Genomic DNA, 26,835 nt, shown 5'->3' on the forward strand with positions numbered 1-26,835 from the left:
GCTAGAACTTAAATTATGAAATTAGATTTTTAGATTTATTTCAAATCTTTATTACCTAAATGGGAACTTTTAATCTTTTTCTTTTAAAGCCACGTCATTATTATTCAGATTTTAAAATTTTAAAATTAATTTAAATAAAAAGAAAATCCTTTTATATTTTTTTAAAATTAATATTTAATATAGTCCACGAATAAATATTACCTAGTTAAACCTTTTCTTGCTTTTATTTAACAATTATATCACTAAATATTATTTTCATCTCCATAAAATCCTTTTTTCTCAGTGATCTCACCTTACCTTGAAAAAAATCAATATTGCAAGTTTAATAATCTTTTAATCCTTGGTGACTGGTTTGTGTTTTCTTTTAATTTCACATTATGGTTTCCTTGTGCTCATTGCTGCTGCTTGGGTGCGGCAACTTAAGAGAACTCGATGAGGATGAGTTGATGGTGTTGGAAGGCTGTTGATGAGTAGAAGAAGAGAAGAGGGATTTACAAGAGATGCCACTGAGAAATATTGAAAACATAAAAGAGAATAGATTATGATATTTTTGTGAGGGCTTACATTTGCTAAAAATAGCAACCAATCTTCCTTCCCATGTTCGGCCCTTGATAGTGAGAGTGGTTGAGATGGTTTGCTATAATTAGCTAGGTGCTTGGATGTGAAAGCTTAATAAATGGAGAGGCTGGAACGGGTGAGAGGAAAAGTTTAGGGCTATTTTACAATTGTTAAAATCAGCTTAAAATAGCTGATTTGGGCAGCAAATTGGGTCGACTTGGACTGCTCTCTCTCTTGTGGATCAGTCCCCTTTAAGTTGAATTTTCTGGGTCTCTTTCTCTATATAAAGCTGTCCAATTTAATCACCATAATTGAGAACTGAGCCAATTGCATTGCAGGAGTCCAAAATTAATTTTTCTGGGCATCCATGGATGCTAATTAATCAGCTAAAACTTCGAAGATGCCCAACAATTAAATCGTCCCAAGCTGACTTCCAAGCTGATTTTGCTCCTATTATGCAAAGTTGCTCAAAATTGGCAGAATTATGTAAATTTAATATCAAAAGAATTATGTAAATTTAATATCAAAATAACTAAAATTCAAGATGGGTCTTAAATCATGTTCAACTTAATTATTTTATAATGAAAGCACAAAATTCGTTAGAAAATACTTGAAATTTGCATGAAATAATGTTCAGAAGGTGCTGAAAAAGTCTATACATTTCAGTGTTTCCACACTTCCAAAGTTAATTCATTGCTCATCCGAGTAATGCTTAAATTACAAAAGAATTCAAGAAAAGTTTTCATTGCTCATCCGAGTAATGCTTAAATCACTTTTGAAAAGTTTCCTTCAAAAATCCGTTCTTTCCACAATTTTGAGTTTAGTACAATTATGCTCAAGAATAAAATTCTGTAATAATGCAACTTGAGTATACATATTATTCAATTATTCTCAATTATTATCATGATAGCAAGAATATAGACTAAATGCTTTCTTGTAATAAATATGTACTTAGTTCATACCAATTAACTTTTACTTCCTTATTTAAAACTAAGTTGCAATGATTAAGTTTAATTATGCTTTCATATGTTGAGCTTAGCAATTTCTCTCTACCAATGTAGTCAGTACAAAAATTTAAATCAATAGGTCTTTAATATGGTTGTAATGTGGCTTGACTAGGGGTAGGTAAAAGATAGATAAATTTTAGACAAAAAAACCCTAGACTCAGCTTGCCTTAGGCCTTTGAAATGCAAATACTGAGTACATATGCTCTTTGTACACTTTACATATGATCTCTTTTTTTTAAGCATATTTTTGAGCACATACTACATGTACTTCAACATTTTTGAGCATTTAGTACCTCTTTTTAACTCCCCCAAACTTATTCTCAAAAAAAAAAAAAAATCTAAATAAATAGAGTCTAGTGCTTGGGACAATTTAAAGATAAATATTAGAGAAAAGATGGCTTGTTAATAAAAGGTTCAAAAAAAAAAAATAGGTCATATAGTTTCAAAGTTGGGTTTCAAGGGATAAATGTTTATTAATGTTGGCTTGAAAGGTTCAAACGGTCCAAACAAAATTTTGCCTAAATCATTTTCAAATTACCATGCCTCCTAAGATTTTGCCTCAAGAAGCTTCAAGAAATTACTAAGTCAATTCTAGAGACTTAAACTTTTATGCATGCTTAGTTTTTCAAAGAAATTAAAAATTTCATGGCTTAACTTATACATTTTATTAAGATCAACGTTTATGTCATAATTTAGCTGACAAAAAATATTGAGATAATAGAATTTTATTCATACTAAAGCTAACATAGTTAAAAAAAATATTAATTTTTGAGAAAAATTTACTTAATTATAATTTGATAGGAAAAATAAATTTTTGAAGAAAAAGAAAAATTAAATTTCTGGTCCCCCTTTTTAAAGATAAACAATGTCCTCATTGTTTGAAATCAAAGAGGTGAATGTGAATACACCAAGTAGGATCCCAGGAAATGGAGGTGAGTCAAATTTAACTACTCAAGTACCATGCCTTTCCTTGACAGATCCAATCCTAGACTTGCAATGTATATTCCTATTACTACACTTCTTATTTTTCAAAAACTTTAATAATTAATGAAAAACTTCCTTAATTTTATTAATCCTTTCGATTTAATGTTTTATTATGCAAAGGATAAAATAAAGTACTAAAAAGAAAAATCCTAAAATTTAAAGTATCCTAAAAAAAGAAAAGAAAAGTAAAGACCCCCCTTTTTTTATTTGCAAACTCTTCAGTATCTGACCTATCTTTTGCTTCATCATTCTTGTTCTTGCTTGAGTCATCTTGTTCCTTCCTTGACATTGAAATCCATGGCTAAAATATAAACTCTGGAAATTCAAACACAAAAACAAATGGGTTATGAACTATTTTCTTAAATTCATTTCTGAATGAATCATCTTGCATTTTTGAGTATCTCCAAAAAGCCAGTTGTTGCCATTGCATGTTTTGCAAAATGTCTATTATATTTGATTGTTCACTCCGTGGAATGGTGCTAGCTGAAGGGACTCTAAGCGTCAGAGTTAGAAAATATGTTAAGGGTGATTTCGGTTTTGGTAGGTGGGTGAGTAGCTGACGATAAGGTTTAGAGATGGAGGGGGTAGTGGTTTTAAGAATGGCTTAGGTGCGGTGGCTGGAATCTTCAAATGAAGGTGTTTGGGGCAGTGATTTAGGGAGTTAAGGGCTGCAACATTAAAGGGTTAAGGGAGATGCATTATGCGACTACTTGAGAGTGGCGGTGGAGCAAGGTAAGGGCTACAGGTTTGTGTGACGGTGATGGTATGTGTGGCTACAAATGTGTAAGGCAACAAGGTTCTTTTGGATGTGGGTGTGTGGCAAATGGTTGGATATTTCCCTTTCTAGCAGTGTCTTGAGTTTTAAGTCCAATGACAACACCTTTTTGGATCTTAATTACTTGTATTGAAAGTAAACTGAAAAAAACTCAAAGAAATTAGTACTTAGGTAAAAAATTGACCCTTTATTTAACAAAACAAATTTTTCGGGCTACTTAAAAAAATATTTTTTTTGAAAAATTACATTAAATTAAATTCTTAGGAAAAATTGGAGGGGTCACAAATGATTTCGCTTAAGTCCCAATCTCCTGGATAGAATTTAAATTAATGTAATGATCCAAAGAAAAAAATTATCTAAGTTTTCTATTTTATTCAAATGAAATAAAAAATTAAAAATATAAAATAACGACAAAGAAAGTGAAGAAAACTCCCTCAATGTCATTAGGATCATCAATGACCAAGGCGATGTCAAATGGCCATTTGTCATACCAATCATACCCATCAATAAAGAAGAAATAATCTTGCCCAACAATTCTATTCGACATTTGATCAAGGAAAAGGAACAAGAAATGGTCTTTCTTGGTATCATTGTTTAGCTTCCTGCTAATTATCCAATTCGTGTCAGTTCTTATCAAAATCAACTCATTGTCGTCATTTGTAATCGTAGTAATTTCATCATTTCCAGTCTACGTTCAATAGGGCTTACTTAATGACTGTTGGAATTGAGATAAATGACTCTGGCCCCTAACCACCGAAACTTGATTTTTCCTGGATCAAATACCCAAGAATGAGTCAATCCCCTTCACCCTTCATTTAATGTCGATTCATTTGGCTTTTAAACAGATGCTTTTAGTGCCTTGAATCATTATGATGATAACTCTAATGAATTAAACCGATCTTTAAAAATAACTTCCTTCGAATCTACTTCTAACAAAACCGAACATTCATCGTCTTCATTGTCATTTATCGGATCACTTAATAACATGCGTTCCAATTCTGGGGGGGGGGGGACTAGAGATTCCATCTTGGAAACAACATAGCATTCTTTAATCTCATCAGGGGATTTAATAGCATTAAAGACATTGAAAGTTACCATGTCATCATGAACCTTCATGCTAAATTCACCATTTTGTACATCAATCAATGTTCTTCTGGTTGTCAGAAGTGGTCTCCCTAGAATGATAGGAACTTCTTTATCTGCCTCAAAATCCAACACAATGAAGTTAGCAGGAAAGATAAATTTATCGACATGTACTAGTATGTCCTCGATTTTTCTTTCAGGATGTGCCAATGACTTATCCGCTAGTTGGAGTGTGACCGTCGTTGGTTTGACCTCACCAGTCCTCAGTTGCTTAAGCATAAACATTGGCATCAAGTTGATACTTGATCCCAAATCACATAAAGCCCTTCTATAATAAGAATCTCCTATGTTTCATGGTATGGTAAAGCTCCTTGGATCCTTCATTTTTAAGGGCAGCTTGTCTTGCAGGAATGTATTGCAATCCTTCGTTAATGTTACAGTTTGAAACTCTCCAAGGCTTCTCTTTTTGGATAGGACGTCTTTCATAAATTTCACGTAATTTGGCATTTGCTTAAGGTCTTCCACCAACGAAATATTGATATGAAGTTGCTTGAGTACGTCTAAAAATTTCTTGAATTGAACTTCTTGCTTTTGTTTCTGAAGTTTTTGAGGGTAAGGTGGTGGAGGATTCTTAACTTGTACTAGGTAATTCTTCTGTTGTAATTTTCTTGGAATTGACAAAGATGTTAGTTTATCAGAATTGACTGGTTTTGGGGTTATCTTATCAGAATTCACATAATCTGATTCCTATGATGTAACACCTCTTACTCGTATTCGACACCGGAATAGGGTACGAGGCATTACCAGAACACGTACACTTATAAACATGTTAAACCGAGTTATAAAATTTCATTCAAATTTAAACTCTTCAAATTTTTAACATGCTTTTATAAATCTTCACGTTATAACTTCAAAAATACTATATTTGTAACAAATAGGGCTTCTCAGAGCCAATACATACTCATGCAATTCAATACTTCATTTCCATTTCATTTAATTCATGATTCTCATGTTCACGATTCAATTCAATTTCTCAATCCAATATACATTTCAATACCACAATAATTCATTTAATTCAAATCAAATCATTTGCAATTTCTATTTAATTCACGTACAGTTCAGTTTCATTAAGTTCAATACTAATACATATTTATCGTTTAACTTAACGTCCCCTTTTTGCGTCATTTTACACTTTAAGCATGAACTTAGTATTTCATTTCATTTCCACTCCCGTTTCCTATGCATATCACACAAGATATAAACATTACACTCAACCATAGTCGCAAGCTAGTGCATTTAATCCATATACCATTCATGGCCTTACTTCATACCAAATCATATACCAAATATACCATACATACATACTATGAAACTTTATTTTCCAATATGAGCTTAAACCATGATCAATAATATACAAATGTAAGCATTATTTCTATTTCCACATTTATCGATTATAATCGATCATATAACCAATTATACATGAATCATTCATATATATATATATATATTTAATTTTCCTCCTCCTCCTCTCCATTCCACATCCTTAGTGTACTTAACACTATTAGAAATAACATTTTCTATAGTTTCTTTATTCACCCTTATGTATATTCAAAGCCGTCTATCTGAGTCAGTATCACTAAATTATTTTTATCTGGATCTACAGAACTCAAAATTAAGAACCGTTAATTTTCCCTAAAACTAGACTCACATATCTTCTTACCATAAAATTTTTAGAATTTTTTGTTTAGCCAAATAGTACAGTTTATTCTTTAAAGTTTACCCTGTTACGCAGTCTGACAGTTCTGACTACTCTTTACTAAAAATGAATTATCTCATTGTACAGAATTCAAATGGTGTTCTCGTTTGTTTCTATTGAAAATAGACTCATTAGAGATTCTAAGGATATAAATTGTAACTCATAATTATTTTTTACAATTTTAATGATTTTCTAAAATCAGAACAGGGATTCCGAAATCAATCTGTCACTGTCTCACTAAAATTAAAATATCTCAAAATATATAACTCTTTTGCTTGCTCTGTTTCTTTTATGTAAAACAGACTAACTAAGTTTTAATTTAATATCTTATTCACTCTCTAATTATATTTCCACCTTTTTTGGTGATTTTCAAAGTCACATGATTGTTGCTATCCAAAACTGTTTTGTTGCTAATTCTACTTTTTCATAATTTCACTTTTTCACTTTCAATCACTATTCAATTCAAAATTCACTTTGCCATTTTCAAGTCAATATTCAATTCAATTCCACACATATATTCATTATTCAATTACACTTAATCGTTACATGATCTCATGTATTTTCACTTAGTCAATTTCTCGATGAACACTTCGGAATAATAATAGATACACGGTGGATTCAGCACACAGCAACCACCCTTTGTAACCAATGTTATCCGGTGGGATCAACACATAGCAACCACCTTATAATTAATGATACCGGTTCACATAGTAGCCTACACATAGTACTACACATGTGACCATCACTATCCGATACACATAGTAGCCTGCACATAGTACTACACACGTGATCGAAGCTATCTAGTACGCATAGTAGCCTGCACATAGTACTACACATGCGACCTATCTTTCTGGTACACGTAGTAGCCTGCACATAGTACTACACACGTGACCATAACTTTCACTTTCACATAGTGGCCTACACACAGTCTGTGCCACACATTTGATAATTTCTGTCACTTCATTTGTATCCCTGTTTATTCCGAAGGTTCAATTGGAAATTTCTCACTTTTTCTCACTTTTCTTTTTCACTAATCAAAGTCAATTATTTATCTTTCTTGACTTATAATGACACATTTAACTTATTTAATACTCACATTCATCAAAACAGTCCTTGACTCAAACTTTGGAAAAATTACGATTTTGCCTCAAAACTTTTGCATATTTACACTTTTCCCCAAAGCTCGGAAATTAAACTTCATCTCTTATTCTTATGTTTTATGACATGCTGAACATTTTTCCCTTCTATGGCAACATCAAATTCCCACTCTAACACTTATGAACATTAGGTATTTTTACCGATTTTGTCGTTTTACTCGTTTTCACTTAAAATCGCTTAGTAAAAGTTGTTTAACATAATTTATAGCTTCATATTCTACCATAAAACATCAAAATAAACACATTTCACCTATGGATATTTTTCCAAATATAAACCCTAGGTTAAATTATTGCTAGAATAAGCTAAATCAAGTTACCGAGACTCCAAAAACGTAAAGAACATTAAAAACGGGGTTAGAACGGACTTACAATCGAGCTTGGAAGCTTGAAAACCCTAACCATGGCTTCCCCCTTGCTAATTTCGGCCATGAGGTTGAAGATGATGATTTTTGGCCTATTTTGTCTTTTTAATACTTTTTAATTACCAAATTACCAAAATGCCCCTAACTTAAAAAATTCCTATTTCACTTATCTCATGTCCATTTTTGCCCACAATTTAACCAATGGTCTAATTACCATTTAAGGACCTCCAATTTAAAATTTCATAACAATTGGACAGTTCTAACATGTAGAACTCAACTTTTGCACTTTTTACAATTTAGTCCTTTTGGCTAAATTGAGTGCCCAAACGTCAAAATTTTCGAACGAAATTTTTACGAAATTATTTTGTGAAATCGTAGACCATAAAAATAAAATTTTCCTCATCGAATTTGTGGTCTCGAAACCACTGTTCTGACTAGGCCCAAATTCGAGCTGTTACATATGAAGTTGGAGTTTCAACAAATGCTTGAAATTTCAATTTATCTCGATCGTCAACAGGTTCTTTTTTGACTTCAATAGTATTGGTATCTAATGTCCTTTTTCTTGTTAGAGTCACTACTTTGCAATGCTCCTTGCCTAAAATTCTTGGATTTTCGGTGTCGCTCAGCAAAGTACCTTGAGGTCTACTTCGAAGTTCGTTGGCTAGCTGTCCGATTTGGTTATCTAAATTCCTCAAAGTTGATCATTTTTTTTCATGTATTCTTTTTTTAGATTCTAAAGATTATTAGAAGACTCGGCTGGTGGAGGATTTTCTATGCTGCTTGGTACAACACCTTGGGGTTTGTTTCCAAGCTCATTAGCTAACTATCCCACTTGATTTTCCAGATTCTTCAATGTTACTGCTTGGCCTTGGACTAGTTCTACTTGGACATGAATCAATACATCATTTCTGTTCATGTAACCCTTCAACAAATTCTCAAGATTATTTGAAGGTTCAGTTGGTGGCAGGTTTTGAACTTACTGAGAGGACCCTAGTGGTTCAAGATTATTCGGTTTGGGTTGTATGTAAGTGTTGCTAAGACTAGCTCCTTGGTTACTCCATGAGAAATTTGGGTGATTCTACAATGAGGGGTTATAGAAGTTGGACTGTAGTCCTAGTCCACTTTTATTCTGATTCGGATTTCCCATTTAATAGATGGACTTTGGGTTTGATGAACAATTTTCAAACGAGTGTCCATCTCCACAATATACACAAGAAAGGTTTTCAACTTGATTGAGCTGGAACATTATTATTGAAACATTATTATTGAAATTGTTAGCAGTAAAATTCGTAAGCATTGAGGACATAAAAGATACTTGAGCTGCAAGCGAAGTAAGGGCATCGACTTCATATACTCCTGTTACTCGTCTGCTTAGGGCTACCCGGTTGGTTAGCCACTGATAGTTATTGCTGTCAATTCTATTAATAATTTCGTAAGGCTCATTAAAAGACTTAGAAAGGAGAGCTCCATTTGCAGAAGCATCCACCACCATTCTTGTGTGTGCGTTAAGACCATTATAGAAAGTTTCCAATCGGATGCAATGTGGAATCCCATGGTGAGACATTTTCGTAATAATTCTTTGAATCTCTCTCATGCTTCAAATAGGGATTCATCATACAATTGCTAAAATGTGGTGATCTCTTTTTGTAATTTAGCATTTTTTCTTGGTGGAAAATACTTTATCAGAAAGCGTTCTGCTAACTCTTTCCATGTAGAAATTGAACCAGGTGGTAACGAATTTAGCCATGCTCGCGCTCTGTTCCTCAATAAGTATGGGAACAACTTCAACCTTAGTGCATCTTCAGTTACTCCGGCCAATTCGAAAGAATCGCTGACCTTCATGAATAATCGAAGGTGAATGTGTGAATCCTTAGTAGACATCCCATTAAACCGACCTTCATTTTGAAGCATTTGGAACATCACAGGTTTCAACTCAAACTACGGTGCCTCGATCTCAGGTCTAACAATATAGGGATTAGGTTCATGGAGAAGTGGCATGACATATTGTCTTATGGCTCGGTCCTTGTCATCAGCAACAAGGATTGGATTGCAAGCATAGTGGCTCCATTTCCTTAATCTTGATTCTGGTTTTTAAAATTCATTTCTTCAGCTTGTCTTTGGGCTTTTCTTTCCCTTATTCTTTGTTTGAATGTTCACTTGATCTTAGGGTCAACTGCGAGTAAGTCGATAATTTGGTCAACACTCATAAACTCATGAAAGAAAAACCACAAAATTAACTAAGTTAAAATTTAACAGAAAAAAGAACCAAAATGCAAAAATAATAATTTCACAAATTATGTCTTTAATAGTCCCTGACAACGATGCCAAAAACTTGAAACAACGAAAATGTGCAAGTGTACACAATCATTGATAAGTAATAAAATGATAAGTATCGAGTATATCTCTACAGGGACTATTAAGCATTTCTTTATGAAAATTATAACTTAAACAAATTGGTGATGAAAAATAATATGGTTTAAAATGTGGTGCAACTAAATAAGAGTGGATTAGTAATTTAATTAAGTACCGATTACGTAAGTATACAAATTAAAATAAACATAGAAAAATTATGCAAGTCTTAAGAGTTATCACAATAGTATGCTTGTGTTAAAATACTCATTCTTCATAGCTTAGAATTATCCACACTATTAAAAGATGTTACGAAGATTCTGTGGCAAAATTGATCATTTACTAACATTATCTAATTTGAGTAAAAATATTAAACTTATTTAATTTCTAAACCTATCTCAGATGTTTCTATGTTTAATAAACTAGAAATTTCATAAGCATAACATATTACAAGGTTATGTAAGGTAATAATATTTTCGTTATTATTACAAATTTAATCCCTACAGGCCTTTGGCTTGACTAATTCTCCCATTGCTTCTCGCTTCCTTTCTTCCTATCTTTCTTTTCCTTATCCATATACATCCCTAGGGTGCAGTTCCCTCACTATCCCAATGTTAAGATCTCGAAAAGAAATCCTTTATTTTTTAGCCTTTTTTGTCGGTCACTGATTAAATCCCTAATAGAAGGCACAGGCAAGACAATAGCTCCTGACTTACAGGGATACTGACCGCCTCCAGACGTACTAACATCCAAAGTGTGAATACTACAGCTAAAGATGTGGAATTGAGGCGGTGTCTAGAGTATAAATACTGTAAGTGTAAATTACCTGTGAACTCATGTGGATGTTCAACTATATTAGTACCTTGATCATTACTCTACTGGTCCGTTGAGACTTTGTTTCCGTGTTGGCGCAGCTCTATCATGAATAATTTTTTATTTTCCATGATTTTCCATTCTTCGTATACTCCCTCCTCATATAATTCGTCATCAAAGACCATCTCATCATTAAACCACATGTAATCAGTTTCATCCATAATCAAGAGACCTTTGCTGCCTCAACCTCTATGAATCAATAATCAACTGAACGGGTGTTCCTCTTCTCTGAGGCATATACTAAAATCAAAGAAGAAAGAAGTTAGTAAACGTAAATTAATAAAATCAAAGAAGAAAGAAGTTAGTAAACGTAAATTAATAAAAATAGAATAAAATAAAATCGAATCTATAATTTAAAAATTTCCCAATTATTCTATAGAACGCAAAAATTAAAATCAATCTAGTAACGTTGCCTCCCCGACAATAGTGCCAACAACTTGACCGCCTCCAGACGTACTAACGTCCATATTGTGAATACTACAACTAAAGATGTGGAATTGAGGTGGTGTCTGCAAGTATACGAGTTAGGTTGTAATATAGTTATAACGAAGTAGGTGAGTACTCCGAGGATCATACCCAAGGGAGGTGAGTACTAGATTAATTGTAACTTAAACGCCAATAGATCTAATTAGTATTTTAAATAAACTATATTACGAATAAACATAAATAAATGGTTTTTGGTTTCAATAATTAAAGAACTAAAAATAACATAAATTAAAGGAGTCTTTAGTAAACTAGATTATAAATTGGATCAAATGTAAACATGGGCAATTAGCTCACTTTGGTAGTCATAATCAACTATCATCTCAAGTTTTATTGTTTAATCAACTAGTCAATACCCCAGTAGGATCTTTCAATACGTCTACTGAAATACTGAGTCGGCAAGTCTTTTGACTTCACAGTCTAGACCAGTTTAGGGTTGAGGTGTTTACGAATAGCTCATTGGGTTAATTCCCACCTTGATGACTTCCTAGGGTTGTCAGGCCTAGGGTTTAGGTTCTTCCTTTCGTGAACAACTGGTCTCTTAAGAAATCCCTACAAAATAGTTAATTATTCATACCTTTACTTGCTAATCCCCCATGTCGAATCCATTTTTTGAAAAAAACAAATTTTCTGTTATCGACTTTGAAAATGAAAATGGGAGTCACCACCGATCTTTTATTGAGGTGTGATCGGATCACCTTAAAAATAATTTTAGGTTTGCGAATTTTGAGAAAGCAGGTTCGGGAGTCGGTTACGCACGAGGAAGGGTTAGCACCCTCGTGACACCCAAATTGGTACCGAATTAATTATTTAATGTCTTAATGTCAAAATTTTGAAAAGATTTTAAATACGATCCTTGAATAAAATAAATTGGATGATGAGGCTCACTTATTTCAAAGAAATAAATTATCACATTCAGTAAGTTAGAGTGCGACATTTTAAATCCTCAAAATTAAGTTTATCTCTCGTCTTTTAAAACCTATGTATTTTGAGGAGGATATCCGATTATCTGGGTCAAATGAGAAAATCAAAACCCAGTAAGTTAGGGTTCGATTTCACAAAATTTCTAAATATCGAACATTGCCTTTATTTTTAAAATCCTCGTCTCGAGAAAATAACATGTCATATCCAATGCGTTAGGACACAACGTGTCGAATTCCTGAGAATGGGTTTTTATTTGAAATTTGTATGTTTAAAAAATATTCGATTATTTAGATTCGACGAGGAAAATTGGAACCCAATACGTTAGGGCTCAATTCTCTCGAGGATTCTAAAGTTTGAGTATTTTTGAAAGTTTTTTTGAATGAAATAACTTTGTAATTTGTAATCTTTTGAATGAATAAAAATGATTGTATAATAATGTACCATGCGAATTGATTATTCGTAAATTAAAAAGTATACTAATGAATGTCAAAGAAGCGAGATGTACGAGCAAACAATACAATTTACGTAAGAGCAATTATCTCACATCACGTATTACAAATATTAACATTAAAAGCAAATGAATTATAAGGAATATCAAGCAAATCAATACAAACAAAGTATAATAAGTTTTAAAGTAAAATAAAAAACATGCAAGGGAGAAGATTCAAAATTTATCAATGTACAATAAATTATATGCATAAAATTTCGTCACAATAATGTATATATATACGAGTTTGCAATAGATTTAAAGGAAAATAAAAGAAATACTATATAAAAATAATAACTAAACGAATTTAAAGCAAATACATAAGGAAAATATATAATATACCAAATAATATACATACATAATAATATATAAAAGGTTGAAACAAGTGACATATGACGTAGGGTTTTTTTAAAGAAAATAATTATATATGTATGTAAAAGAAAATGTTGGTTTAAAATATACAAACATATTTACGAGACAACTTTAAGGTAAATAATTATAATCAAAGGAAATCTATCATATGTATGTGAGGTAAAAATAATTTTAATGAAAGTTATATGTATAATATATATATAGTTTAAAATAAACAATATATATTACGTATGTACATATATGTATTATGAAACGGTTTAAAAATAATAGTATAATAAAATAATATATAAATAGGTACATAGCAGTATAATCTAACATAATAATAAATAGTAATAAAAATAATAACAATAGTAAAAACAACAGAATGACTAATTTGAAATCAAGGCTGAAATTTAAGAGCTAATTCAAAATAACTATAAGGGCGCGAACCACATTGAACACGCGAGCAACAAAGAGGGGTCAAAAGGAAATTAATCCCTACCTCTTAAAACGCTGCATTTCAATAAGGATCGAAGTGAAATCAGTAGAAAATTACACGGCCCAGATTAAAATAGCAAAAAACCAGATTAAACTACGGCATGAAATAAAAGGGACTTAGCATGCAAATATCCCCTCCCCTACCAGGACGCGCGGATCAAGCCGCATTCGGGTCGGGTCATCGGGTATTGCCTTCAAACGACGCCGTTTTGAAGCCATGGCCTTGACTCCAAACGACGCCATTTCTTCTGTGGTTAAAAAAACCAAACCCTAAGCTATCAGACGCCTCCCTAATCAAAAGCTAAGGAAAAAGAGAGACAAACTCTCTTTGGGCCGCATCAAGGACCGAAAGCCGCCCTCCCCCCATCCATTCAACTCCAATTTGAATGGAGGAGGGATTCGGCGACGCCAAACCCAGGTAAGGGTTCCCTTTTCTTTTCCGTTTTTCGTATCAAAGAAAAAATAAAAAGGTGCAGTGCAAGATGCAAAAGAAATGGTGAATCCCCCCTTTTCTTTGTACTCAGTATTTGTGTATATAAAAAAGAACAAGAATAGAAAAAAAACTCGAAAATCACCTTCAAAGACTCTTTTTTATTCCTTTTTTTCTTTCCATCCTTTTTTTTATCTTCCCCCTTTCTTACATTGTTTTTGGCTTCATATATAGCCGAATTACAGAAAGAAAGAAAAAAAAAGAAATCAAATGAAAAATCAAGGAAAATCCCCGAAAATCCCTCTGTTCCCTCTTCTGTCTATTTTTTGCTGCTCCCTTCGTGTGTGTTTGTTTGTTCTTTGTGCAGGTACAGGTACGGAGACGCGTAAGTGCAGAGGCTGGCGTGGAGCAGTTACACGCGCGCAGGCGCAACACGTGCAAGGAGACTGCTGGCTGCGGCGCTTGGGGGCTGAAGGGGAGTTAGAAACCCTAGGGTTTCTGTTTCCTGAAACATAGTGGGCTATTGGGTGTTGGGCTTATGCAACCGGGCTAGGTTAAGTGTAATTGGGTTTGAGCCATGTTGGGCCTACTATTTTTGTAATTTGGACTGCTATTTCATTGGACCCCTTTTTTTTAATTTGGTTTATTTTATTGTGTGGGCCCAGGCAAATTGCGCCTATTACACCCCATAAGAGGATTAGTTCCACAAGGAATTAATAAACATCATAAACTTGATATTGAATATATGCATAAAGAATAAAACAAGAGTATAATTTAGAGAATCCTGTTTGTATTTGATATATGAAGTGATGAAATCCTCAAACATTTGATTGCATACACAAATCAAGTTCTCCGAAGAACATGAATGAAAAGAACTGAAAATAATTCTAAACCCTAAGAGAAAGAAAAATAAATTGAAAACTAAATTTTACAAAGGAAACTAATAATATGAAAAAATGGTCCTCTAACAAGTGTGTAAGAGCCTATTTATAAAGTTAGGGTTGATGTCGTCCTTAACCCTAGGTCAGTTGACGCTCTTGTATTTAACTTTTGATTGTGCAGACCAAAATACCCTTGGCTTTCCCGTACAGGACCAATGTCGCGACCCCTAGTGCATGTGTCGCGACATCGAAGGCAGTATGCTCAGTTTCAGGGTAACTTTAGGTGTGTGTCGTGACATCCAATGGCTGTGTCGAGACATCAAAGGTAGTCTTGAGATTCTTGCGTTCTACTCCTTATGTTGCGACATCAAACTTCTCGTGTTGCAACAGAACGACTAGTGTTGAGTTTGTACACCCTCTAATGGTCTCATGCACACTCACTAAGTACATTAGCTCACCTTTAGGCCTCAGTCGGCCCCTAAGGTCAATAAAAGATTCCAAATACCCTTTTTATTGGATTTAAACTAAACTATAAAAGCTTAACTAAAACATAATGAAAATGCTTATATTCAAGCTCCTCAAGTGTGAAAACTAGTTTAATTTGCTACACCGAATTACGACATATCAGATACACCCACTGATTACTACATAGTGGTTTACTTATTCCTCTGGAAAACTCGTTTTCCCTTTCCTGTATTTGTTCTTGGGATGAACCAAGGAAAGGGTCGACTAGGCGACGCTAAAGGCTACTTATTCTTCTCTTAGAGGTGATGTTTTATCATAGGAAGTTTTGTTTCTCAACCTCCCAGATCCTCTCTTAGACTCGAATCATTATGAATTCTTCTGTAACATTGTGAGGAAACCACATCAACATCGTTCACCTCCCCCTTTTGGAGGTTTAAATTCAAGCCTTTGACGGCTTGCGAATAAGGTGGGGGTGGGAATTGCATCCTAATGAAAAAGTGCAGTTGGAACATGGGGAGTTACCCAACCTCGGTGGATTCCAAATCTAACATCCACACACACCTTCCTATTCATCTCTCCCATTTAATCCCTATTCAAACTTGACAGAAGGACCTCCCTCGTCAGGCTCCGAATGCGCGACTAAGTATATCTGCTGTTATGGAGCATTCCAATGCGAATCTTGCCATTCCTTCAATTCTAAAGAGGAGGTTATCCAAGGGAACGGAAGGGAACTAATGGCTTTCTTGTATCCAAGAATTCAGATGTAGTTATTCTTACATCCTTCTAAGGACTACCCAAGAAGAAGTGAAGGCACCATCGAGGTGGTAGCCTTCTTAGTGAATAAAAAGCCTAATTTCCCTTTTGTATATTTTCTCTAATAGAGCTTCTTTTCCCTAGTAATTGTACTTCCAACCACTGTATTTACCTAATTGTACTCTCATTGCATTTCTTTTCTAAATCGTCTATTTTTACTGTCATCACCATCCGCCAATTGCAACAAATATATCCATTCATATCACATATTAACTTACCTAAACAAAGACTTGAGGCCTTTACCTAGATTAGACCTCATGCACATAAGGGGTATTCCTTCCAATTCTTAGGTTCAAAGGATAGACTAAACCATGCTCTAATAGCACTTGATTTGTAACACCCTCACCCGGCCTGAATGTCAGATCTGGGTGCAGGCGTCACAATAGAACTGGGTTATTGTTCATACTAAGTTAAAAACATACTGAATTACCTATTTGTAAAGACTTACAACAGAGTCAAAATTTTTAAACAAAGTTTACTGTCTAAACTCCAGACTCTGAGGAATCTAAATAAATACAATATAGTTGCTCCCTTGAAGAAGTTCCTAAAGGAACCATTTTCCTATGTACATGCCTCTTATGTAATTGAGTTTCTTGATCTCATATGATCTGGCTTGGTTCCCCCTAAAAGGTACCAATTTTCCCTTCCTAACTTCATCTAATCCCGATGAAGATCCCTTTTCATATTTCATATGCAATGCATGCATTTATGAATAAACATTATGGGATCATGCATATTGAACTAGAATGACGGATACTGATAAACCCATGGAATTTTAACATATTAATAATTTTAGATGAAGAGTGTAGAAACTTACCTTACACTCATTTTTCCTTACCAACTTAGCTTCTTTGAACGCTAGAGCTTTCATTCTCCTCGCAGCTAAGCATTTAAACCAGAGCATGGGTTAGGTTTAATATTTTAATCTAAACCTCAGTTTCCTAGAAACATGTAGAACCCTTAAAATGATTTTGAAAATCCTTAACACTATTTTCTTAATCTTACATACATAGAAGGACTTAAAACCTTACCAGCTTATCAGATTTTCTACTTCTCTGACTAATTCCTCACGATCATCCCTCCATGAAAAGCTTGCTATGACCATCACTTCCCCGGAGCAACCAAATGAGAAGATGAAAAAGAGGAAAGAATGAAACAAAATTAAAAGGAAGCCTCATCGAAAGTCATTTCTCTACTATTTATAGCCATTCTCGCACGACCTCCAACTGTATAAAATCCATCCTTTGATAATTATTATGTTTCCCACTAAAGAATCAAAGAATCAGTTGGTTGGAATCCAACCAAACTAGTCTTAGATTTCATCTAAATCCTAAATTGATTACTATCTTCTCTCGATTTTCCAGTAGGGATCGCCAACTTTTGGCTTCTTCCAATTTAACTCCTCAATTATTTCTTAATTTCTGGGTTAAAGAAATCTGGGTGTGACATTTTGACTCTTCCATTATCAATGCCTTGCCCCTCTCGCGCGCAGTCAGTGTTTTAATAGCCCGCCTTCCCAAAGCCTAGGTCAGATTGTGATGGTGCGGGTCGTGAATCATGATGCCCTTCGTCGATGAGTGGTATAGTCGAAATACGCACTCCTAATTTAGTGGCATGATTGGGGTCTCCTCTTCCTCCTCATTATCTTCATCATTGGCGCCCTCTTTGCATGGTAGTGGTGTTGGTGTGGGCCACCAATTCTATTGCATAATGTGAATCAGTATGTCTCCCATATCTTGCATCCATCGGGTCTGCCATCCCAAGATAGACATATCTGTGAGCCTCATTATCTTCAACGTGTGAGCTTTACTCTTCTTCTTTATTAGTTTCTAGGTATTGGTCCTATGTTTTGTTCTTTTCTTATTCTTTCGATTTTGCTTTCGTTGGAGCTCTATAAACTGGTTGTATGAGTTGTCTCAAATCACGTTCCTCTAGGTCTCATGAATGTCTTGATTGGGGACATGGAAACTTCAGCTTAGCAGCATAGAGCGGTAATCAAATGTGGGAAGTACATACTTTGCTTTCAGCACTGTACGCATTTGATCATTTCTTTGTAAATCCAGTGACAGATGCAAATATTCTCTCTCTGCAATATAAAATAAAGCATAACTTCTCTGTAGGCGGTAACGTTAGAAACATTGTGAGTTGGCGCCAAGCAAGTGCAAATGAATTGCATCCATATCTTGGCCATCGGGAACATGATGGTCGTGTTAAATTTCATGGGCACCTTAGAGTTGGCTTGGCGAGTCCACTCGCTACGCCCCTCCATCAAACAATCACTTATATCTTCCATATCAAAGTCCTCAAATGTAAATAAGTCTAAGGTCTTTAAGTGATCATGGGTATAATACGGGACATCGTAATACTAGAAAATTTCATGAGGTGCAATTGAAACCTCTTTGTCCTGGACGATAATGTGAGTGATCATTTCACCTCGTTACTTACAGTTCTCCCTATCTTTCTGATCTGCCATAATTCAGTGTACCAGATTAAACTACTTTTCGTACTTTAGGAGCTTGAAATTAAGCATTATCAGTAGGATTTAATAATGTTTTAGAGAGTTTTGTTAAATTCAATAAAATATGCAAACTAAGTCTTTCATTGACCTTAGGGGCCGAATAAGGCCTAAGGGTAAGCTAATGAACTTTATAAGTGTGCAAGAGACTGTTAGAAGACATATTAAACAAGATACTGGCCGCTATGTCGTAACACAGAATGATCAATGTTGCAACATAGGGAGCGAAATGGTGAAATCATGAAATTTCCTTCGTTGTCGTGACACAGACTAAGGGTGTTGCGGCATACCTCTGAAGATATCCCAAAAGGAGTATATTGACTCCTATGTCGCGACACAAGTCCTGGTGTGTCGCGACATTAACTCTAGATGGGAATTAAACACGAGCCAGGGGTAGTTTGGTCTACACAATCAAACATAAAGATCAAGAACGTCAACTAACCTAGGGTTAAGGACGACAGCCACTTGAGATCTATAAATAGGCTCTTTTGTTACATGTAAAGGACACAAATTCCTTAGCTTAGAATTTCTCTCTTAAGTTTAGTTTAGTTTTTTTTCTTTTTGTTCTTAGGTTTTAGTTTACTTCTGTTTTGTCTTTATTTTATTTCGGGAGATCCATTTTGTGAATGCGATTAGACACTGTGGATTTATTCTTGCTCTTAATACAAGTCAGGTTGTTTCCTAAATCTTATATTTTCGACTCGCGTGTTATGTTTATCATTTATATTGATTTTATACTATTTACAAAAACTATGAGGAACTAATCCCGCTATGAGGGATAAGCGAGTGGAGGTATGATGAATTGACTGTTTTGTAGGGTTACTTAACGGATCAGCTATTCAGGAAAGGAAAAACGTGAAACAAACCCTAGGCTTGAGGACACTAGGAAGTTATCAAGGTGAAAATTAACCCAAAATTGGTATGACTCATTCGTGAATGCCTTAACCTCGAGCCAGTCTAGACTGTGAGGTCGGAAGATAAGTAGTCCTTACTGATTCGCTATTTTTGTAGAAGATTGAAAGATCCTGCTGGGATAGCGACTAGTTAATTGATGAGGAACCCGAAGCAACAGTTAATAAAGATTACCGAGGTGAGCTAACCTCCTATAACTAGATTTGATTAATTCTACTTTTTAATCTCTTGATTTTTTTGCTTTATTTTATATATTTTATTATTATAAAAATCTTAAAAACTCCTCTTATTTTTAATTTTTTACTATAACTTATCTCGAGTACTAATTAGATCTTTCGGTGTTTAGGTTAAAGTTGATCTAGCACTGGCCTCCCTTGGGTATGATTCTCGGAGTACTCACCTACTCTGTTGTAACTATATTACAACTAGACCCGTATACTTGTAGATAGTACCTTATTTATATATATTTTACTGTATATTCACACTCTAGACGTTAGTACGTTTGGAAGTGGTCAAGTTGTTGGAGCCATTGTTGAGAAGGCAACATTACTAGTTTGATTTTAATTTTTTTCAGTTCAGAAAGAATAATTAGAAATTCTTTTTAAATTTATAGATACGATCTATTTATATGTAAGTAAAATATGAACATTTTGTAGGTCTTAGGAACCTTGTTTGATATAGACTGTCTACGATCTAACATTTCCAGTCTTGTCATTCATTACTCACATTTTGAACTAAATCCTTCGTTGCTAACATGTATTTCTAAAAATGTCAGGTTTATTGATCATAAAATTGAGGACGCTATTGTGTTTTTTGCAGAGATTTGATCATATATGTAGCATTGTTACTTACGCAGGCGTTCCACTAGATGTTATTAAATTGTTATTAATTCCATTTGCAGTGGATGAGAAGGTAAAAATGTGGCTAGAAGCGCTTCCCCTAGACACCATTACTACTTGGATTGAGTCTGTGCAGTTATTTCTTCGTCGAGAAGTACCCATGACAAAGTACTAAGTACTTATTCACAATTATTTTATTTTAAGCAATTTATTATTGAAACAGTGGGACAAGCATGAGAAAGGTTTAAAATGATTCTCAGATCCATATTAGGCGTGGGTATACACTTTGCAGTTCAGATACAACATTTCTATTATGGTTTGGATAGTTAGAATAGACAGAAATTTGACATTATGACTGGTGGAAGTAGTTGGACGAAAAACCAGGAGGAAGTTATGGAAATATTGGAGAAATTTAACATTAATGAATCTACCTGGGAGGAATACTCTAAAGTGGAAACCAAGGGACTGAAATATAAAAGAAAAATGGAAAAGAGTAAGAATGTAACCAGTTAGAGTTAATTATAATAGAGTCAAATGATTACGAAACAGAAGAAGAAGGGGACAGTGCTGAACAAGAAAAGGATCACATGGTATCTCAACTGGATTGGTGGAGGCAGAGTAAGGAGCCGCTGGAACAAATCATTCCAAATTCAAGAAAATTGGTGCCGTTTATTATTAAACCTCCTAAATTAGAATTGAAGTCATTACCCGCGTATTTAAAATATGACTATCTGGGAGAATAAAATACTCTGCTAGTGATTATTGCTGCAGGTTTAGAAGAAAACCATGAAAAGGCTCTACTAAGTGTTATAAAGATGCATAAAAAATGATAGGATGGATAATTGTTGATATTAAATGAATTAATCCTGCGTTTTGCCAACATAAAATCAAATTAGAAGTGGGAAAAAGACTTGTATTTGATGCTCAACGTAGACTTAATCCAACTATGAAGGAAGTGGTAAAGAAGGAATTGCTTAAATTGCTGGATGTAGGTATTGTTTACGCCATTTCCAATAGTGATTGGGTTAGCCCTACTCAATGTGTCCCAAGGAAGGGAGGTCTAATTGTAGTTGAGAATGATAAAAATGATAAAAATGCGTTCTTTTGTGAAGGTTAGAGGGGTTAATGTTCCGGTAATTGAGATGAGTATTTGCCAATTTTATGATGCACTGTATTATTATCGCGATGATCTCTATAAGTTAACCTAAAAGTCCAAAACAAAAAAAAGATTAAAAAAATCAGTATGAGTAGAAAAATTCAGGAAACAACAAAAAAAAGTATTTGTGAGTGAGATCAGTCGAAAACGAAGGTGAGAAAGTCACAAAAGAAAGAAAAAATCATTCATTAGTGCACAGAATCTCGTAGGCTAGCCGTAGTTACTATATCACGCTATGATTTCCTAAGTGGAGAAACAAATGAGGTGATAGAAGGAGAAAGAAGGCGGTGAGTGGGTAAGGGTCACCAAGGGGGAAGAATAAGGATCGATATGATGTGCCAAACTATTTTCATATTTGTAAAACTTTTGATGCTTACTGTCTTTAAATTCCATACCTGTCTTAAGTCTCAGATCGTTACAAGTCGAAAAGTCTTATGTGCCCTAAATATTCGTATGCATGAATAAACATTATATTAAACAATCGCATAAAAACTGTTTGTATTAAGCTTAGATAATCAAATTACTTGTATGATTTATTGATGAATCCCTACAGTTGAGACCCTTAGTGTTTGTATACTTTGTAATATACGGAACTTAGATGTTTGTAATCAAGAGTGGTGAGTCAATTATGCATCATGTTAAAGTTAGTTGTGAATATGAAATACTTAGTAATATGCTCCAAAGTCAATACTTGTATGATATCTACTCAAGGGATGTCTTTTATTTCTTGTATTTATTCATGTTGCTTGAGGACAAGCAATGACTTAAGTGTGGGGGAGTTTGCTCTACCGTAATTCGGTGTAGCAGATTAAACTAGTTTTCTCATTTAGGAGCTTCAAATTAAGCATTATCAGTAGGATTTAATTACGTTTTAGTAGTTTTGTTAAATTTAATAAAATATGCAAACTGAGTCTTTTATTGACCTTAGGGGCCAAATGAGGCCTAAGGGTGAGCTAATGAAATTTATAAGTGTACAAGAGACTATTAGAAGGCATATTAAAGAAGAAATTGGCCACTATGTCACAACAGAGAATGATCAATGTCGCAACATAGGGAGCAGAATGGAGAAATCACGAAACTGCCTTATTTGTCGCGACACAAACTAAGGTTGTCGCGACTCTGGATAGGAGTTAAACACGAGACAGTGGGTGTTTTGGTCTACACAATTAAACTTAAAGCTTGGGAACATCAGCTAACCTAGGGTTAAGGACGACGGCCACCTGAGATCTATAAATAGGCTCCTTTGTTACATGTAAAGGACACAAATTCCTTAGCTACATGTAAAGGACACAAATTCCTTAACTTAGATTTTCTCTCTTAAGTTTAGTTCATTTTTTTCTCTTTTTCTTAGGTTTTAGTTTACTTCCGTTTTGTCTTTATTTTATTTCGAGAGATTCGTTTTGTGAATGCGATCAGACGCTGTGGATTCGTTCTTGCTCTTAATACAAGTTAGGCTTTTTCCTAAATCTTATATTTTCGATTCGCTTGTTATGTTTGTCTTTTATATCGATTTTATTCTATGTACGAAAACTATGAAGAACTAATCCCGCTATGGGGGATTAGTGAGTGGAGGTATGATGAATTGACTATTTTGTAGTTTTACTCAACGGATCAGCTGTTCAAGAAAGGAAGAACGTGAAACAAACCCTAGGCTTGACGACCCTAGGAAGTTATCAAGGTGGAAATTAACCCAAAATTGGTATGGCCCATCCATAGGCGCCTTAACCCCGAGCCAGTATAGATTGTAAGGTCGGAAGATAAGTAGTCCTTGCTAACTCGTTATTTTAGTAGAAGATCAGAAGATGCTACTAGGATAGTGACTAGTTGATTGACGAGGAACCCGAAGCAATAGTTAATGAAGATTATATTTTTCCCATAACTAGATTTGAAGAATTCCACTTTTCAAACTCTTGATATTTTTTTCCTTTATTTTATATATATTTTATTATTATAAAAATATTAAAAACTCCTCTTATTTTTTACTTTCGTACTATAACTTATCTCGAGTACTAATTAGATCTTTCGATGTTTAGGTTAAAATTGATCTAGCACTAGCCTCCCTTGGGTACGATCCTCGGAGTACTCACCTACTCCATTGTAACTATATTATAACTGGACCCATATACTTACGAATACTGCCTCATTAATATATCTTTTACTACAGTATTCACACTCTGGAAGTTAGTATGTTCGGGGTCCTCTTATTGGTTCTCCGAATGTGGCTCTGCCTCATGTTAACTTGACGTGTGTCTCCAAACGGTTAATACTTTCTAGGATTTGTTGGAATCGAACATCTTCGTCGTCTTCATTTATAGTCTTTACCATTGGGGGTTTGGATTTGTACATGAATGTCTCATTGGGCCATATGTACGAATTCATGGTCATATCATCAATGATTTTGTAGGTTCGTTCGTACGTATAAAACATGAGAGATCCGCTAGATGCTCCGCCTAGGCTGGATTTGATGTGTCCGTCAACACCATTATAGAAAATTTGTATTTGGAGCCACGCTTGCAATCCGTGATGTGGGCACTTAGAATTATCTTGAAACGTTCCCACGCCTCATAAATGGATTCACCTTCATATTTTTTAAAAGTGGTGATTTCTCGCCTAAGCTAAATGGTTCGACTAATCGGGAAAATTTATAGAGAAATTTTTTCACTAGATCATTCCATATTGTAATCGAACCTAATTCTAATGAGTCTAACCAATTAGCCGCATCATCGGATACCCCATTGTACTTAAAGGTGTCGTAGAGTTGTAAGCACCGCTTCAAGTGCTTATTCGGGTCTTCCACCATGTTTCCCTTGAACTGCAATGTATTCTTGATTGTGACTATCTTTATTTCACAAATATTGGCATTGATTTTCGGCTTTGCTATGCTTCCTCGCACCGCGCCTAGTGTCGGTAAGGAGTACTCACGCAACATCCATTGATCCATTAGGACTTCTTCCCGATTATTTCCTTGTCGCTCTCGTGGATCTTCAAATAACGAATTTTCTTGGGTAAATTAATTACCATAGTGGATCGGTGTTCATGAGTTGATGATTGTGCCTAATGATTTGTTTCGAATTTGGATGTGGATTGATTGGGGTGCTGGAGCTTCGAGTCATAAACGACCTGAAAATAAATTAAACAAATAAAAAACAAGAAATTAAATATTGTATCTATAGGTTTTAATGTTTCTACTTATCTTATTATTTGTAAAAATATTTTCAAGATCTATTGCCGAAACCTCCCCGGCAACGGCGCCAACAACTTGACCTCCTGTAAATGAGTTATCGTTTATAGTAAAAATAACACACCACAAATATATAAGATCAGAATGGCAGTGTCCACAAGTGGATGAGTCAAATTGTAATATGGTATAGTTTGCAACGAAACACTTGGAAGTATTCCGAGGATTGTACCCAAGGAGGATGAAATAAATCTATAAAAAACCTTTTTACAATAATAAGTCTAAATAGTAATAGTTAAATCCTATATTACGACAAATCATAAAATAAATTAATGTGAGAATTTAAATAAATAAAATAAATAAACAAGAAAATAAACAAACGATTAAATTAATAAACCAATTAGTAAGATTAACTCGTTTCAGGGTTTGTGATTAACTTTGGATTAGGGTTTAGGGTGGGTTAGCTATCAATTAACAAATTTTTACCTCACGGACTCTAAGTAATTAATCGATTGGCTGATACTTGCTTATCACATGACCTTGAAATGATGAAAATGTGCAAGTGTACACAATCGTTAACAAGTAATAATGTGATAAGTATTGTCGATTTATCGTACCTATAAGGATTGTGAAAGAGAATATTTATGAAATGCAAATTTAAACTATTTGGTGATGGAAAGTATGTTGATTTAAGGTGGTGATATAAAAATTAAGAAAATTAATTAAGTGCTAACTAAGAAAATAAAAATAAAAATGTTCCAATGCACGATTTCTAAAAGATGAGTTTAAATCAATATGACATAAAATGTTAGATCAATTTCATTCTTTAACTTAGAATTACGAAAACTATGTTCATATTGTTACGAATAATTTCACCACGACTTGGTATTTTGTTAACTAATGCACATACATTCTTCCTAAATTAATTAATCTCTTGAACACATTCCTATGTCAATACAAACAATTAATCAATTTTCATAAGAAAGTATAATATTAAGTGAGGTAACAACATATTCCTATATTGAAAAATTTAATTATAATAATCTCATAAGTTATGCAAGGCTAAAGTATCGTTTAATCATCGCCGCTAACTTAACCCTCACCTACCTTAGAAGATTAAACATGCACCAATTAAATATTGTGTCAATTAATTATAATTTCAATCCAATTAATAATTAATTCATTCATTACCTTACAATTATAATGCAACTATAACATAAGCATGATTTTATTTAATTGAACAATGTACCAATGTCAATAACAACACAAACATGATTTTAATAATTTAAGTGAACAGAACGCAATCATCTAACACGAATTAAATCTAAGTCATTTTAATAAAATCGATAATGACAACACAACAAATATTCATAATCATGATCACAACATAAATGAGAAAAATAAAGAGAAGGAAACTAGGAAACAAATCCTGGGTTTCTTTGAAGCCAGACTAGTGCGCTCCTCTTTTTTTCTGCTCGTCCTGCCGATCTAAGGCCTTCACGAACACTTGAATGCTGCTACTCCAAAGGTCGTTCTAGCTCTTTTCAAGAGGGGAAATCGACAAGGGAAGGAGGACAAAGGAAATGGGAAAACAAGAAAGGGAATAGAGGACAATGAAAAGAGAAAGAAGTGTGATTGAAGATGTGAGGGATAAGAAATGAGGAATGAATAGGGGTATATATAGGTGGAGATGGATTCTAAAAATAGAAAATAAATATCACCCACTCCCTCATCCTTGGCCAGCCATGCTTTGAGCAAGTTTCATTGATTCAAACTTACTATTTTTAGTTTGAGGTTAAAAATAGAAGGCATGAAAAGAGGAGGGCTTTGAACGAGATTAAAGGCAACTTCAAGTGTTGTTTTGAAATGATAAAAATAAGCCAAATAAGATGATTGGGTCAGCTATATGGGACGGTTCTGGCCTCCAAATCCTTGGTGGACCAGTCCTCTTCTCTTAACACAATTGGACCCCTTTTTCTTCTTCAACCTTATAATTAAT

General features: G+C 34.2%; 2 non-coding genes across 2 annotated transcripts; both read left to right on the forward strand.

Annotated features, from left to right (window-relative positions):
- Positions 1-9,229: 9,229 nt before the first annotated feature.
- Positions 9,230-9,334, forward strand: LOC128040150 (small nucleolar RNA R71). Its single transcript, XR_008194810.1, has one exon. It is a non-coding gene; the product is annotated as a small nucleolar RNA R71 (small nucleolar RNA).
- A 14,839-nt stretch (positions 9,335-24,173) lies between these two features.
- LOC128040086 (small nucleolar RNA R71) lies at positions 24,174-24,275 on the forward strand. The gene has a single exon (XR_008194746.1). It is a non-coding gene; the product is annotated as a small nucleolar RNA R71 (small nucleolar RNA).
- The last annotated feature ends 2,560 nt before the right edge of the window (positions 24,276-26,835 follow it).

The sequence above is a fragment of the Gossypium raimondii genome, chromosome 3 (genome assembly GCF_025698545.1).
Source record: "Gossypium raimondii isolate GPD5lz chromosome 3, ASM2569854v1, whole genome shotgun sequence".
NCBI lineage: Eukaryota > Viridiplantae > Streptophyta > Magnoliopsida > Malvales > Malvaceae > Gossypium > Gossypium raimondii.